The sequence below is a fragment of the Phascolarctos cinereus genome, unplaced genomic scaffold, assembly GCF_003287225.1.
Source record: "Phascolarctos cinereus isolate Bilbo 61053 unplaced genomic scaffold, phaCin_HiC Scaffold_5;HRSCAF=322, whole genome shotgun sequence".
Taxonomy (NCBI): domain Eukaryota; kingdom Metazoa; phylum Chordata; class Mammalia; order Diprotodontia; family Phascolarctidae; genus Phascolarctos; species Phascolarctos cinereus.
In genome coordinates this window covers 290,511,513-290,525,194 of record NW_027555958.1, presented here as the reverse complement: position 1 = coordinate 290,525,194, position 13,682 = coordinate 290,511,513, and the positions used below count along the sequence as shown (strand labels likewise).

General features: G+C 37.6%; 1 protein-coding gene across 6 annotated transcripts in view; it reads left to right on the top strand.

The window, feature by feature from the left end:
• The window catches only part of TANC2 (tetratricopeptide repeat, ankyrin repeat and coiled-coil containing 2), a 511,647-nt gene that overhangs the window by 123,476 nt on the left and 374,489 nt on the right, over window positions 1–13,682 (top strand). The gene's annotated exons all lie outside the window — the stretch shown is intronic.

Genomic DNA, 13,682 nt, shown 5'->3' with positions numbered 1-13,682 from the left:
CAGTGATTTCTTAAACTCTGATGCTTGTTTTTAGGCCCAACGAGAAGAATGAAGGGAGGCATCAGTGATGATCCTTTGGAGAAGCCTCCCTCAATCAAGCTGGCATACTTAGCTTCTTTGAGCTTCCCTTACTTTTCATCAGATATGATATGTGTGGCTTGCAATGCCCTGAGGCAGCAGAAGCTCATAGCTTTTGTAAGAGGTGGAGTGGCCCTCATTCAGGCGACAGGCAGCATGACCTAGTGCATACAATGGATTTGGACTCAGGAAGACTCCACATTCAAATCCCACCTCAAATACTTACGAACTGTATGATCCTGAGCAAGTCACTTGAGTTATGTACTTCAGTTTCCTTATATTTAAACTGGGGAAAGATTCTTTATGGTTCTAAATGTACAATTCTGTAACTGGTTTCATGTGTCTGATGTCACAGGCAAGAAAATGCTAACTAGTGGGGGTTGGGAGTAGTCACCTGTCCATTAAGAAGTTCAATTAATTAGCAGACATTTGTTAACCATCTAATATGTGCCAGACACTTTACAAGCATGGAAATTTTTAAAGAAGGGCAGTAATGGAGGCATCAGCAGTCTCCAGAGCTGAGGCAGTCTACTGAAAATGAACCATATGGGTCTCTGAGACTCATAGGCTTCAGGTTTTTTTAACCGTCACAAGGCCTAGACCAGTGAATATTAATAGTAATACATAATAACTAGCATTTATGTAGCACTTTAAGGTTTGCGCGGTGCTTGAAGTTTTCACATTAAATCCTCACAGCAACCCTGAGAGGTGCTATTATCCTCATTTTACAGATAAGGAAACTAAGGCAGGCTCCTAGGAATAGGAGAGATTTAGAGCTGTATCTGCTCATTATTATTGTTACCTAGGGTCTATATAAAATGTCTGACTGAATGAAAAGAGGAGGTGTTAATCCATTCAGTTTCAAGATTCTGTCCCAGAGCTAAGCTGTCCTCATTTGTGAGTGAACAGGTGAGTGAAAATTCTTAACCTTTGTAACCAGTCCCAGACCATGTTTCACATCCCATCCAGCTGTCCTCCAGACTGTCAGTGCCTCCTGAGTGGGCTCTTGTCATCTGCCCTGCCACCTCATGCCTCTTCCAGCTTTCCATCTCTTGCTTTTGCTTTGGTAATGCTGATTACATCACTACTACCATAAGGATAGGGACTGGAATGGTGGATTCTCTGAAATAGGGAACTGCTAGGAAATATCTTCTACTAACGCTGATTGGTATTAGAGCTGCCTAGAGCACTGAGGAGTAAAGGGACCTGCCCAGTATCAGAGGGCAGGACATGACCCCAGGTCCTTGTGGTTTCAAGGCTAGTGCTCTATTTTGCCATGTTACCTACCATAGCTATTGAACTTTGTTGTTGTTCAGTTGTGTTTCAGTCGTGTCTGACTCTTCATGACACCATTTAGGGTTTTCTTGGCAAAGGTACTGGAGTGTTTTCCCATTTCCTACTCTAGCTCATTTTTACAGGTGAGGAAACTGAAGCAAACAGTGTTAAGTGACTTGCCCAGGTTTACACGGCTAGTAAGTGTCTGAGGCCAGATTTGAGCTTAGGAAGATGAGTCTTCTTGGCTCCAGGCCTAGCACTCTATCCTCTGCACCCTCCCCTAACTACCCAAGTACTGAAAAGGATGTAGTAGTAATCTACATACCTCTGGTTCCACTCACAATGTCTGTGGCAGTCTAAACCAAAATTATCCTGACCACCAGTCTTGTATATTTGTTTGTATTCCTCTATTAGAATATAAACTTCTTGAGGGTAGGAACTATTCCACTTTTTTCTTTACATCTCTGGTACCCATCACAATTATTGACTCACAGTAGACCTTTAATATATTTATTGACTTGGGCTCAAGTCCTAATTCTGACCCATGCTAGGTATCTAACCAGATAAAGACAAATCACTTGTCTTATCAGTGGTGGGAGTTTCTATATCTGGGTTTCTCTACCCTGGTAAAATGACAGATCATATAATCATAGATTTGGAATTGGAAGGTATCTTAGAGATTTTGTCCAACTTCCTCTTCGCATGAAGAAAAGTTAAGTAGCTTGCCAAAGGTTGTATAGGTGGATCCAAATTAAAACAATAGAATGAATGGTTTTTGGGGAGTCTTCATATCTAGATGCTGCTATGGTTAACAGTTTAAATCAAGTGACAGGCATTTATAAGTACTACATTTAACAGTTAAGTCAATTAACAGGCATTTATAAAGTGTTTACAATGGCGGAGATGACACGTAAATTATAGGTACATATTCATCACTTTTGCCCTTAACTAGTTATGCTATTTTGAGTCTTTGGACCAAGTTTCATTGTTTGTAAAAGGCCTAGAGGGTCGGTAAGCTCTCTTACTGCTTCAGTGTTTCATATGGTTCTTTTTTTAATTTTATGATAATAATAGCTAACATTTACGTAACGTTTACTGTATGTCAGGCACTATGCTAAGCACTTTACAATTATTATCTCATTTGAGATAGCCCTAGGAGATAGATGCTGTTATTACCCCCATTTTACTGGTGAGGAAACTGAGACAGGTAGCAGTTAAGTGATTTGCCCAGGGTCATACAGCTACTAAGTGTCTGAGACCAGATTTAAACTTCCTGACTCCGGGACTGGTGCTCTGTCCATTGTACCATCTCACTAGCTGCCCAGTGATATTATATTGTGTTCAGTGATATAATTCTTTGCATTATCATCTTACAGCTTAAAATTTAGCCTGAGTTTCAAAGATTTTTACAAGGTGGGGAACATCTAGTAAAACCAAAATTAAGCAAAAAATCAGGAAAAACAAAAGATGCAACATACGTAAGAATTAATTAGAACTAGCTTTATCTGTAAGTCTTAGAATGCCCTTCTTTTTTCCCTCCACTTAATAGTGTTTTATTTTTTCCAGTTACATGTGAAGATAGTTTTCAACATTCACTTTTATAAGATTTTGAGTTCTATATTTTCTTCTCCCTCCTTCCCCTCTCTTCACCCCAGGACGGCAGACAATCTGATATAGGTTATACATGTTCAGTCATATTAAACATATTTCCACATTAGTCATGTTGTGAAAGAAGAATCAGGACAAAAGGGAAAAACCATGAGAAAAGGGAAAAAAAGAGAAAATAGTATGTTTCAATCTGCATTCAGACTCCATAGTTATTTCTGTGACTGTGGATAGCATTTTCCATCATGAGTCTTGTGGAATTGTCTTAGATCATTGTATTGCTGAGAAGAGCTAAGTCTGTCTAAGTTGGTCATTGCACAATATTGCTGTTGCTATGTACAATGTTCTTCTGGTTCTGCTCACTTCACTCAGCATCAGTTCATGTAGGTCTTTCAGGTTTTTCTGAAGTCCTCCAGCTCATCAATTCTTATAGCATGATAGTATTCCATTACATTCATATATCACAACTTGTAGAATACCCTTCTCGTACCTATATTTTGCCTACATTTAGCAAACATTTTTCAAGTGACTAGTTTATGTGAGGCACAATACCCTTCAATAACACAGTGTCTTTTAAGACAAGGTTATTATGGCCTTTCCCCTAGAGTTTTCTCCCTCTGCCTGTCTATCCATATGCTTCTCTTGGCCTGTATGTAATCAGACCTCCTACCTAAAATCAGACCTCAGATTAGATCTTACGGCTGTTCCAGAATATTGTCTCTGCCAAATTTTTTTTTCTTACAACTCCCCACAATTTTCAGCAATAATGCCAGTTCTTTCTACTTGAGAGTGAAGACCAGAATTTTATAGACTTCATATATTTACACAGATGGCTAGAAATTTAGATGATCATTTGTATTTTAAGAAATTATTTTGGGGCAGCTAGGTGGTACAGTGGATAGAGCTCTGGCCTTGGAGTCAGGAGGACCTGAGTTCAAATCCGGCCTCAGACATGTAACACTTACTAGCTGTCTGACTCTGGGCAAGTCACTTAACCCCAATTGCGTTGCCAAAAAAAAAAAAAAGAAATCATTTGAGCATTGATTAAAAAATTTGAAAGAAATGGAGCAAGTGTACTGATCCGTCTTTCTTGCTAACTATTGTCCTTTATCTCTTCTACCCCTTGTAGCTCAGCTCTTCAAAAGGCCATCTACAATAGGTGCCTCCACTGTCTCTCCTCTTCCTCACTTCTTAACTCCTTATAATCCAGCTTTCAGTTGTATCATTCATTCCACCAAAACTTCTCTCTCCAAAGTTGTCAGTGATAGCTTAGTTACCAGAGGCAGTGGCCTTTTCTCAGTCTTCATTCTCCTTGACCTCTGTGTAGCCTTTAACGCTATTGATCACTATCTCCTCCTTGATACTCTTCCTTTCTCTAGGCTTCTGATCGCCATTCTCTCCTACCTATCAGACTGTTCCTTCTCAGGCTTCTTTGTTGGATCATCATCCAGATCACACTCTAACTGCAGGTATCCCTCAGGGTTCTCTCTTGGGCCCTCTTCCTTCTCCCTCTGACACTGCCACCACTCTAGTGCAGGCCCTCATCGCCTCGTGCCTGGTCTGTCACAATAGCCTCCCAGTAGATTTGCTTGCCTCCAGTCTCTCTCCATTCCATCTGTCCTCCTCTGTTCAGCTGCCAAAGTGATTTTCCTAAAGTGCAGGTCCGGTCCTGTCATCACCTCCATACTCAGTAAACTCCAGTGGCTTCCTGTTGCCACCAGGATCAAATACAAAATCCTCTGGCATTCAGTTCCCTTCATTATCTAGCCACCTTTCCAATCTTCTTACATTCTACACCCCACCACATACTATTCAATCCAGTGACACTGCCTCTTTGCTGTTACCAGGAACAAAACACCCCATCTTTTGACTCTGGGCATTTTCTCTGACTGTCCCTCATGCCTGGCAAGCTCTCCCCCCTCAACTTTGCATGCTGACCTCTCTAGTTTCCTTTAAGTCCCAATTAAAATCCCATCTTTTATTTCTTAAAATATTTTTCCAATTACATGTAAAAATAACTTTTAACATTCATTTTTTAAAAATTTGAGTTCCAAATCCTCTCTCTCCTTTCCCCCCTCATTCAGAAGGCAAGCAGCTTGATACAGGGTTGTACATGTGCAGTCACGCAAAATATATTTCCAAATTAGTCATGTTGTGAAAGGAAACAGACAAAAAAAAGAACAAGAAGAATAAAGTTTAACAAAGTATGTTTTAATCTGCAGCAAGACTTCATCAGTTCTTTTTCTGGAGGTGGTTAGCATTTTTCATCATAAGTCCTTTGGAATTGATTTGGATCATTGTATTGCTGAGAATAGCTAAGTCATTCACAGTTGATCATTGCACGCTATTGCTGTTAACTATGTACAATGTACACCTGGTTCTGCTTACTTTACTTTGAATCAGTTCATGTAAGTCTTTCCAGGTTTTTCTGAAAGAATTCTGCTCATCGTAAAGTCCCATTCTTTACAGGAAGCTTTTCCCGAGCCCTCTTAATTCTAAGGCCTTCCCTCAGTTAATTATTTCCTATTTTTTCTTGCTTTGTATATATCTGTTTGCATGTTGTGTAGCCCAGTATATCGTATGCTCCTTGAGGGCAGGGACTGTCTTTTCCTCTTTTTGTCCCCTGTGCTTAGCATTGTGTTTGGCACATAGTAGGTACTTAATAGATATTTATTTATTGATTGTGATGATAATTATCCATCACACCTACTGTGCAAGCTACTTTTCTTTCCTGATATGCTTTTCCTCAGTGAAGGGTAAGCAATTATTTGTAAGGCAAGAAGTGGACTACATAACATACTGTATGTTTGACTTAACATCTTCGATAAAGAAAAACAGTGTTATTTCCATGGGAACTGTATTAAAATTTTTATTTCAGATAATTCTCTGCAAATGTGGCAGTAGAGATTTGTCCGTTGTAGTGGGTTTAACTGTGCTGCATCATTTGGGGCAACATTATTTGGAGTGAGCCTATGTAGGAAGCAATAAAAAAATATAATGAAGTAGGTATCGTTAGGCTGGTTGAGGGCCAATGTTATGTAAGTTTTATTTCTTTGAACCGTGTCAAATTTATAGGTAGCAGACTGTGCTCTTCATAAGTGTGTTGAACTCAAATAGAAATAGGGCCACTAATCTGTGTGTAAGAATCTCCAAGGGCAAAAGATCTATTTAGTTTTAAAATGTAATGTTATTTATGTTTTATTATATTTTTATTTATTACATTAAATTTTTCCCAATTACATTTAATCTGGTTCAGGTTGCACTTGAGAGTGCTGGCTAGTCTGTGGGGGGCATGTTTGACACCTCTGCCGTACACAATTTGCTACCCTTGAATTGTTCTAATTAAAGTTCATATTCATAGAAGTGCTGTTTAGAGACCATGCAATAAACTTTCTTCTTCTAAAGAGGAAACTATCAGAGCCAAATAGATATTTTTCTCTTATGTATTTCTGGGGAAAAAACCCCATTTCACTCTGATAACATGGATCAGTAAGAATATGGGAGAAACTGTGCTTACAAGACATAAAAAGAACCTCTAGTGGCAGGACCTAACGTATTTATTCTGAATCTGCACAGCATTTCTAAGTCATATGGCATAAACCTCAGATATCATTAGCCACTAACTAAAGGTTATTAATAAATTCCTGTATCCATCAATCAATCAGACATCTGTTTTATGCTTTTGTGGATGCAGATATAAAAGTGAGATCATTTCTGCCCTCAAAGAACTTATATTCTGCTTAGGAAATAAGATATGTTCCCAGATAAGTCAGTACAGGTTATATTCGAAATAATTACACAGTGATAGAGATTAGGGGGAGAGACAGCCTGACTACTGGAGGAATCCAGAGACACCTCAAAGTCTCACTTAAACAGAGCCAGGGGAGTTCTAAGAAGAAGTGAAGTGGGAAAATGGAGAAAGGTTATGTTTAGGGAAAAAGACAATGAACTCTTTTTTGTCCATATTGAATTTGAAGTAGAGATATCTGGCAAGTAGTTTGAAGTATAGACAGGAGTTCAGTGAGAAATGAGGATTAGATATGTTGATTTGGTATGCTATTTGGTATGGTATTGATATGCTCAGAGATGAGAGCTGGTGTGATTACTGAGAACATCTCCAGAAAAATATTCTGTCTCACATGGAAACTATAACTTCCATATCATCTATTTCTGTCATCATGTTTTGGATTCCAGAAAATCTCAATAATGATTGTATTGGAAGTTTAAGACCTGTATTCCAAATAGACAAAAATATATTATAGGTGATTTGTTTCAAGATTGCTTTTGCCCTTTCTGGCTTACAAAAGTTGAAATGTTCCGATCCAAAGTACAATTAGCACATATAAAACAATTTTTGAAAAATCCTACAGTATTTTTAAAACATGAGTATAATCTTAAACAGATGCTTATTCTTTTTTCCCCCTCTGGGTTCTAGATATAAACAGCTCTATATGTAACAGAAGGATTTTTTTCCCCACTCATTCTCCTGGGTATACACTTTTCCAGGGATAAACCATAACCATTACATAGCTATTTATTAATGTTCCTGGCTCTTCCCTTTTATTCTTCTCTAGGTTTCTTTTATAATTCTGTTTTTATATCCATTTGTCTTTTATATCTTATGTATGAACTTCCTGTAAGGGCACCACGTCTGTTCAAGAAATAACTTTCTATTTTTTTTTTTTGCAAAGCACTATGTTAGACACTGAGTGAAATACAAAGTTTAAACAAGATAGCCCTTGCCTTTATGAAGCTTACAGTTTAGTGGAGGTTGTAATATATGGAAATTATTATAATACAGTATAATATGAAAACATAAGAGCATAATGCTGTGGTCCAAGGAAGAAAATGATATTACTGGCTAGGGACATCAAGGAAGACTTCATGAAAGAGTTATTACTTGAGTTATACCTTAGTAAGGTAAAGATTCAGTAGGTTAAGAAGAATGGAAGAGTTATAGGATAGTGTGAACAAAGTAATGAATGCAAGAGAATGAATAATGTTGGGGTAGCTAGGTGGTGCAGTGGATAGAGCACCGGCCCTGAAGTTAGGAGAACCTGAGTTCAAATGCGGCCTCAGACCAAACACTTGGCACTTACTAGCTGTGTGACCCTAGGCAAGTCACTTAACCCCAATTGCCTTACCCCCCCCCAAAACAACAAAAAACTCCAAACATATCAGTATAAATAAAAGGGATTGTATACAAAACAGTAAACTTGTACTTCCAGGTTTTGTTTTTCAAAGTATATATTACATTTAACAAGAGGAACCATGGCATGGTGGTTAAAGAACTGACCTTAAAGCCATAGGTTCAGTTCTTGCTGTGAAATATATTGACTGTGTGATCTAGGACAAGTCATTTAACCTCTAGGCAATCCTAAGACTATATACATTTCAGAGAAGGTGCTGATCTGCATTGGTAGAGGGAGTTTCCTCACCTGGGAGTTCCCTTTTATGAATGAATTCCTATCCCCGGCCTTATCCCCTCTTAAATTTACAAGGTGATAACAAAATTTATTCTGTTTATGTTACTTTCCAAACTTTTTTGTTTCTTTGCCCTGTACATTTTTAGGTATTTTATTGATATTCTTTTCATTCTTTTAAAAACTATTACTACTTAACTCATTCTGTCCTTCTTACCCCAGTAAAAGTATTTCCTTATAACAAGTAATTGTAGCCAAGTGAACAAATTGACACGTTGCTCAAGTCTGAAAATGTCAGATTCTTCACTTTTAGTTCATCACCTCTTGTGCTGAGATGGAGGGAATACCCTATTACTGTGCAATTGAGGTCATGATTAATTAGTACATAGTACTTGACTTGTTCAGTGTTGTTTTACTTTACATGTTGTAATCATGTAAATTGTTCTCCTGATTCTGCTCTGCTTTAGTATGTACAAATCTTTCTGAGTTTCTCTGAATTCTTGATATTTATCATTTTTATAGAATAATGTTAGATTACATTGAAATGTCATAATTTGTTCAGCCATTTCACGATTGATGGACATAAACTTAGTTCCCAGTTCTTCCCTACAACCAAAAATATTGCACATTTAGGTCCTTTCTTTCTGTCTTTGACTTTTGGAGGGTATATTTCTGGTAGTGGTAGCTCTGAGTCAAAAAGTATATATAGATTAGTGACTCTTTTGGCATGATTCCAAAATATTTTTCAAAATTGTCACAGCAATTAATTCACAGATATGTAACTTATTTTTCAGCTATAGTATTTTGTTTCTGGTGAGGGAATGTGAAAATTTTTTAAAACTTCCTTTCCCTGGAAAAATGGTAAATAGCATGAGAAAAACTTTCTTAAAAAAATTCTGGTGTTACTGAAGGTTATTGACTCCAAGAGTCAATTTTACTTTTCCTTCATAGAAAATTGGGTCAACCTCAGTTTTTTCCCATTTACTACCATTTTCACTGGGGCATTTTCTTTTCATATTTTGGAGAGCTTATCTGGAATAGGCTGGTCAAGCGTTTATTAAGTACCTATTATTGTGCAAGGCACTGGGGTTGCAAAGGCAAAAATGAAAATATCTCTGTGTTCAAAAACTAATATCCTATTAGACATGTATGTGTATAATTATGTAGAAGATAATATAGGGGATGCTGTAGAAGACATGGAGATCATAAAAATCTTTATATGAAGGTGATGATTGAGTTTAGCTTTGAAGGAAACTAGGAATTTTAGTAGAGTTGAGGACTGGTGAATTTCAGCCATAGGGCAGAAGCTGGGAGCTTGGGAGATAGTGTATTATGTGGGGGAAATAACAAGAGTGTGTGAAGGGAGGTAATGTGTAAATAAACATGGAAATGTAGTTTGGAATCAGATTGTGAGGTGCCAAACAGAGGAGCAATAAAAATACTGAGAGCAAGTAAGCAAGATTTAAAAAATTGGGAACATCTGAGGGTGAGCAATGCTAGTTTGCCAGCCAGCAGTGAGTCAAAGGAAAGGGATTAAATTCAAGCCTGTGTGGTCCAGGAAGGTCATTCTTTAACTGGATCAATGAGCCAGACAAGGGTTCATCGTCTCATAATTATATTCAGTTCAGGCACCAGTTTGCTTTTCTTAGAATCAATCTCTGGCCAAATGTACCAGTCCATGGTCAGGGCTCCTAAGATCTTGAGCTTCCCTCTTCTAGGGAGGCTTCCATCTCCCATGATCATTCAGTCCCATCTTCCAGTGTAGATAACTGTACTTCCCATTGGCCCCATTGCTAATATGGGGCCACAGAAGTATAAATGATGTATAAATTTCAGTCTTTGAAAACTTTAAAATCTTGTGCTTTAAACATTGTTAATTGCTGACATGTTAGTACTTGGGTATTTTATGTATTGATAAATGACTATGGAGCTCAGAAATATTCTAGATTGTATATCACATTAAAAAATGATTCATTTGTTCATCTTTCTCCCTCGGACTGAATTAAGGAAAAACATAAACTTGCAATCTAAGCATATTATAGACATTGCAGTTTCGCAAATAACTTATGAGGACTGGATGATAACAGACAAGAGAGTGTATAATATCTGGGCTGGCCCTAATATATCTGAATGTATAATATCTGAGTCAGCTCTCAGTGATAAGAGTCATCCTCACCAAGCTCCTGGATAGACCTGGTTGGAAAAGGAGTCACTTCCACCTGAAAGTTTGTGTTTAAGGAGCATAAAGAAAAGGTAGTAAGTCAAATCTCATACCTGTAAGTGATTGAAATACAAGTCAGTCAATCACATCACATCACATCACATGGGGTAAGTTCATTACTGCTCTCTGAACTTTTCCCACCATGCCCAGGAAGCCTTTGCATCCCAGAAGCGCACTCCATTCTTGGGATTCACACTCTGAAAGTACTCTCCTTCCCCTGTGGACCCCATCCCATTTTTGATTGTTTGACTCTTCTCATGACAACTGGTCTCGTTCTCTCTAGGCTGTACTCCTGACTTTTTCTGTCTTGTCCTGGAGCTGAATACTTGTGGGGGTGGGGGGTGGGGGAGGAGGTTGTGTGCAGCTATACACCCCTTTTCTAGCTTCCTTTTATAGGTTGTCTTTCACCATTAGAACATAAACTCCAGCTCCTTGAGGGCAGGGGCTTTTTTTCTACTTGTATTTGTATTCTCAGTGCTTAGTACAGTGTCTGGTACATAGTAAGCTTAATAAGTGCTTGTTGACTGAGTGAACAACTTCCCAGTGTCTTAAGTGTGTGTTTTGTATGAATAGATTTAACTCAGTGTATTCACAGTGGAGTCAGGAAGACCTGACTTAAAATCCAGCCTCATGAGTGAAGTGAGCAGAACCAGGAGAACGTTGTACACAGTGACAGCCACATTGTGTGATGACTGACTTTGATAGACAGCCTTTCTCAGCCACGTTAAGGAGCTAAGACATCTCCAAAAGTCTCATGATGGAAAATGCTATCCACATCCAGAGAAAGAACTATGGAGTTTGAATGGAGATCGAAGCATACTATTTGCTCTTTTTTTTCCTTCTCTTTTGTTTTGTTTCCTCTTTCTTGTGGTTCCTCCTATTGGTTCTAATTCTTCTTCACAACATGACTAATGTGAAAATATGTTCAATAGGAATGTATATGTAGAACCTGTATCAGATTGTACACCATCTTGGGGAGGAAGGCAGGAAAGGATGGGAAGAAAAATTTTAAACTCAAAAAGTATGGAAGTGATTGTTGAAAATTAAAAATAAATTAATAAATAAAATAAAATCCAGCCTCAGACACTTAATAGCAGTGTAACCCTGGGCAAGTCACTTAACCCTTTTTGCCTCAGTTCCTCATCTATAAAATGAGCTAGAGAAAGAAATGGCAAACCAGTCCGGTACCTTTGCTAAGAAAACCCCCAAATGGGGTCACCAGGAGTTGGACACTACTGAACAACAAATATGTTCTGATTATTTCAAATGCTAACAATGTTTGCCTATATAGATTTTATTCTGAAAAACTGACACCAGTTTAGGTCAAAACTTTCCTGTCTTTTATAACAGTCATACCAACAGCTTTTCACTAGGTAATTTAAAAATCTGTTTGAAGTTAACATCTTTAATTCCATTTTGGTGAATAAACTCCAGCTTCTCAGCCACAGCCCAGGTATACTTTCTTCCCAGGAGTGAGGCAATCAGTATTATGCAAATAACATGACTCGCCTGACAACTGAAGGCCTTCTGTTTTGTCCATAAATGTAGATGTAGGGTTTAAGCCTGGGATGGTTTTATATGTACTGTACGAATTGTGTGTTAGGCAAAACAAAACAGTTGGAAGCAGATCTCTGTAGTACTTTGACTTTGTATTACAGATGTATAGTTAATTGAAGTATAGTCTAAACTATACACTAATATAGTATAGTTTAGTTCAGTTTTTTCCCCCCTGCAGTTTATCAGGGCAATGGTGCATTTGTTTCCTGGAATCTTCAACTGTTTACTTGCTTCCCTGAAATTTTATCTGGCTTCTCGTTATGAACTTTCATAAGGGTCATAAAATAGGTAAGTTTTCAACTGGGGAACAATGTTGATAGGATTAGAATTTTTAAGACTGACAGTATCAGACTTCCTATTGACTTTTAAAAAATTCTTAGGTTGCTGACTAGTAGTTTTTCCTTTAAATATTTCTCACCTATTTTTTCTATACTTAATGTTTCATAGAAAAAAATGGTGGCATGGTATTCTACACTCTGTGAAAATGAAATTTAATTTAGAACTTTTCCTTTTTGGTTAATTACAGATTTTTGTGGAAGAAAATTCACATACCTCTTCTCAACTTTAAGAATTTGCTATTTATCATAATAGTTTCATAAGTTGGCAAATGAATTTTGCATATTAAGGTTAATATTAGCTGGAAAATAGAAATGATTAATATTAGGGCACTATGCCAATCATAAGTGTTTATTAAGCACCTGTAATGAGCCAGAGGCACTCTGTTAGGCATTGGAGATACAAATACAAAGAATGAAACAATTCTTATTCTCAAGTTTACATTCTAACTGAGAAGATAGCAAACACATATATAAGCATATATAGAATAAATATAAAATTCTGTCTTCCATAATAATGTCTGATATTTCTCATTTTATGGCTATGTAATATAACTAGATAAAAGCCTTTAAAGAACACACAAATATACATACACATATATATATACATATATATATATGAAATGTATATTTAATAAATAGACATATATATGTATATATAATTCTGATGGGGGAGACAAGATATAAGTAAAAAGTTATGTACACAAGATTTATACAGCATAAGTGAAAGGTAATCTCAGAGGAAGGACATTGAGTGGGAGGAGGCCCAGTAAGGCTTCCTGATGAAGGCAGGATTTTGAGTGTTGAAGGAAGCTAGGAGGTTGAGATGAGGAGGGAGAGTTTTCTAGGCCTGGGGGACATCCGGTGAAAAGGCATTGAGTCAAGAGATGGAGTGTTGTGTACAGGGACCTACAAGAAGACCAGTGTCAATTGTAGAGTGTGTAGAGGGAGGTAAAGCATTAAGAAGATAGGAAAATTGGGGCAGCTAGGTGGTACTGTGGGTAGAGCACCGGCCTGGAGCCAGGAAGACCTGAGTTCAAATCCTGCCTCAGACATATAATACTTCCTAGCTGTGTGACTCTGGGCAAGTCACAACCCCAATTGCCTCACTTAACGAAGAAGAAGAAAAAAGAAGAAGAAGAAGAAGAAGAAGAAGAAGAAGAAGAAGAAGAAGAGAAGAAGAAGAAG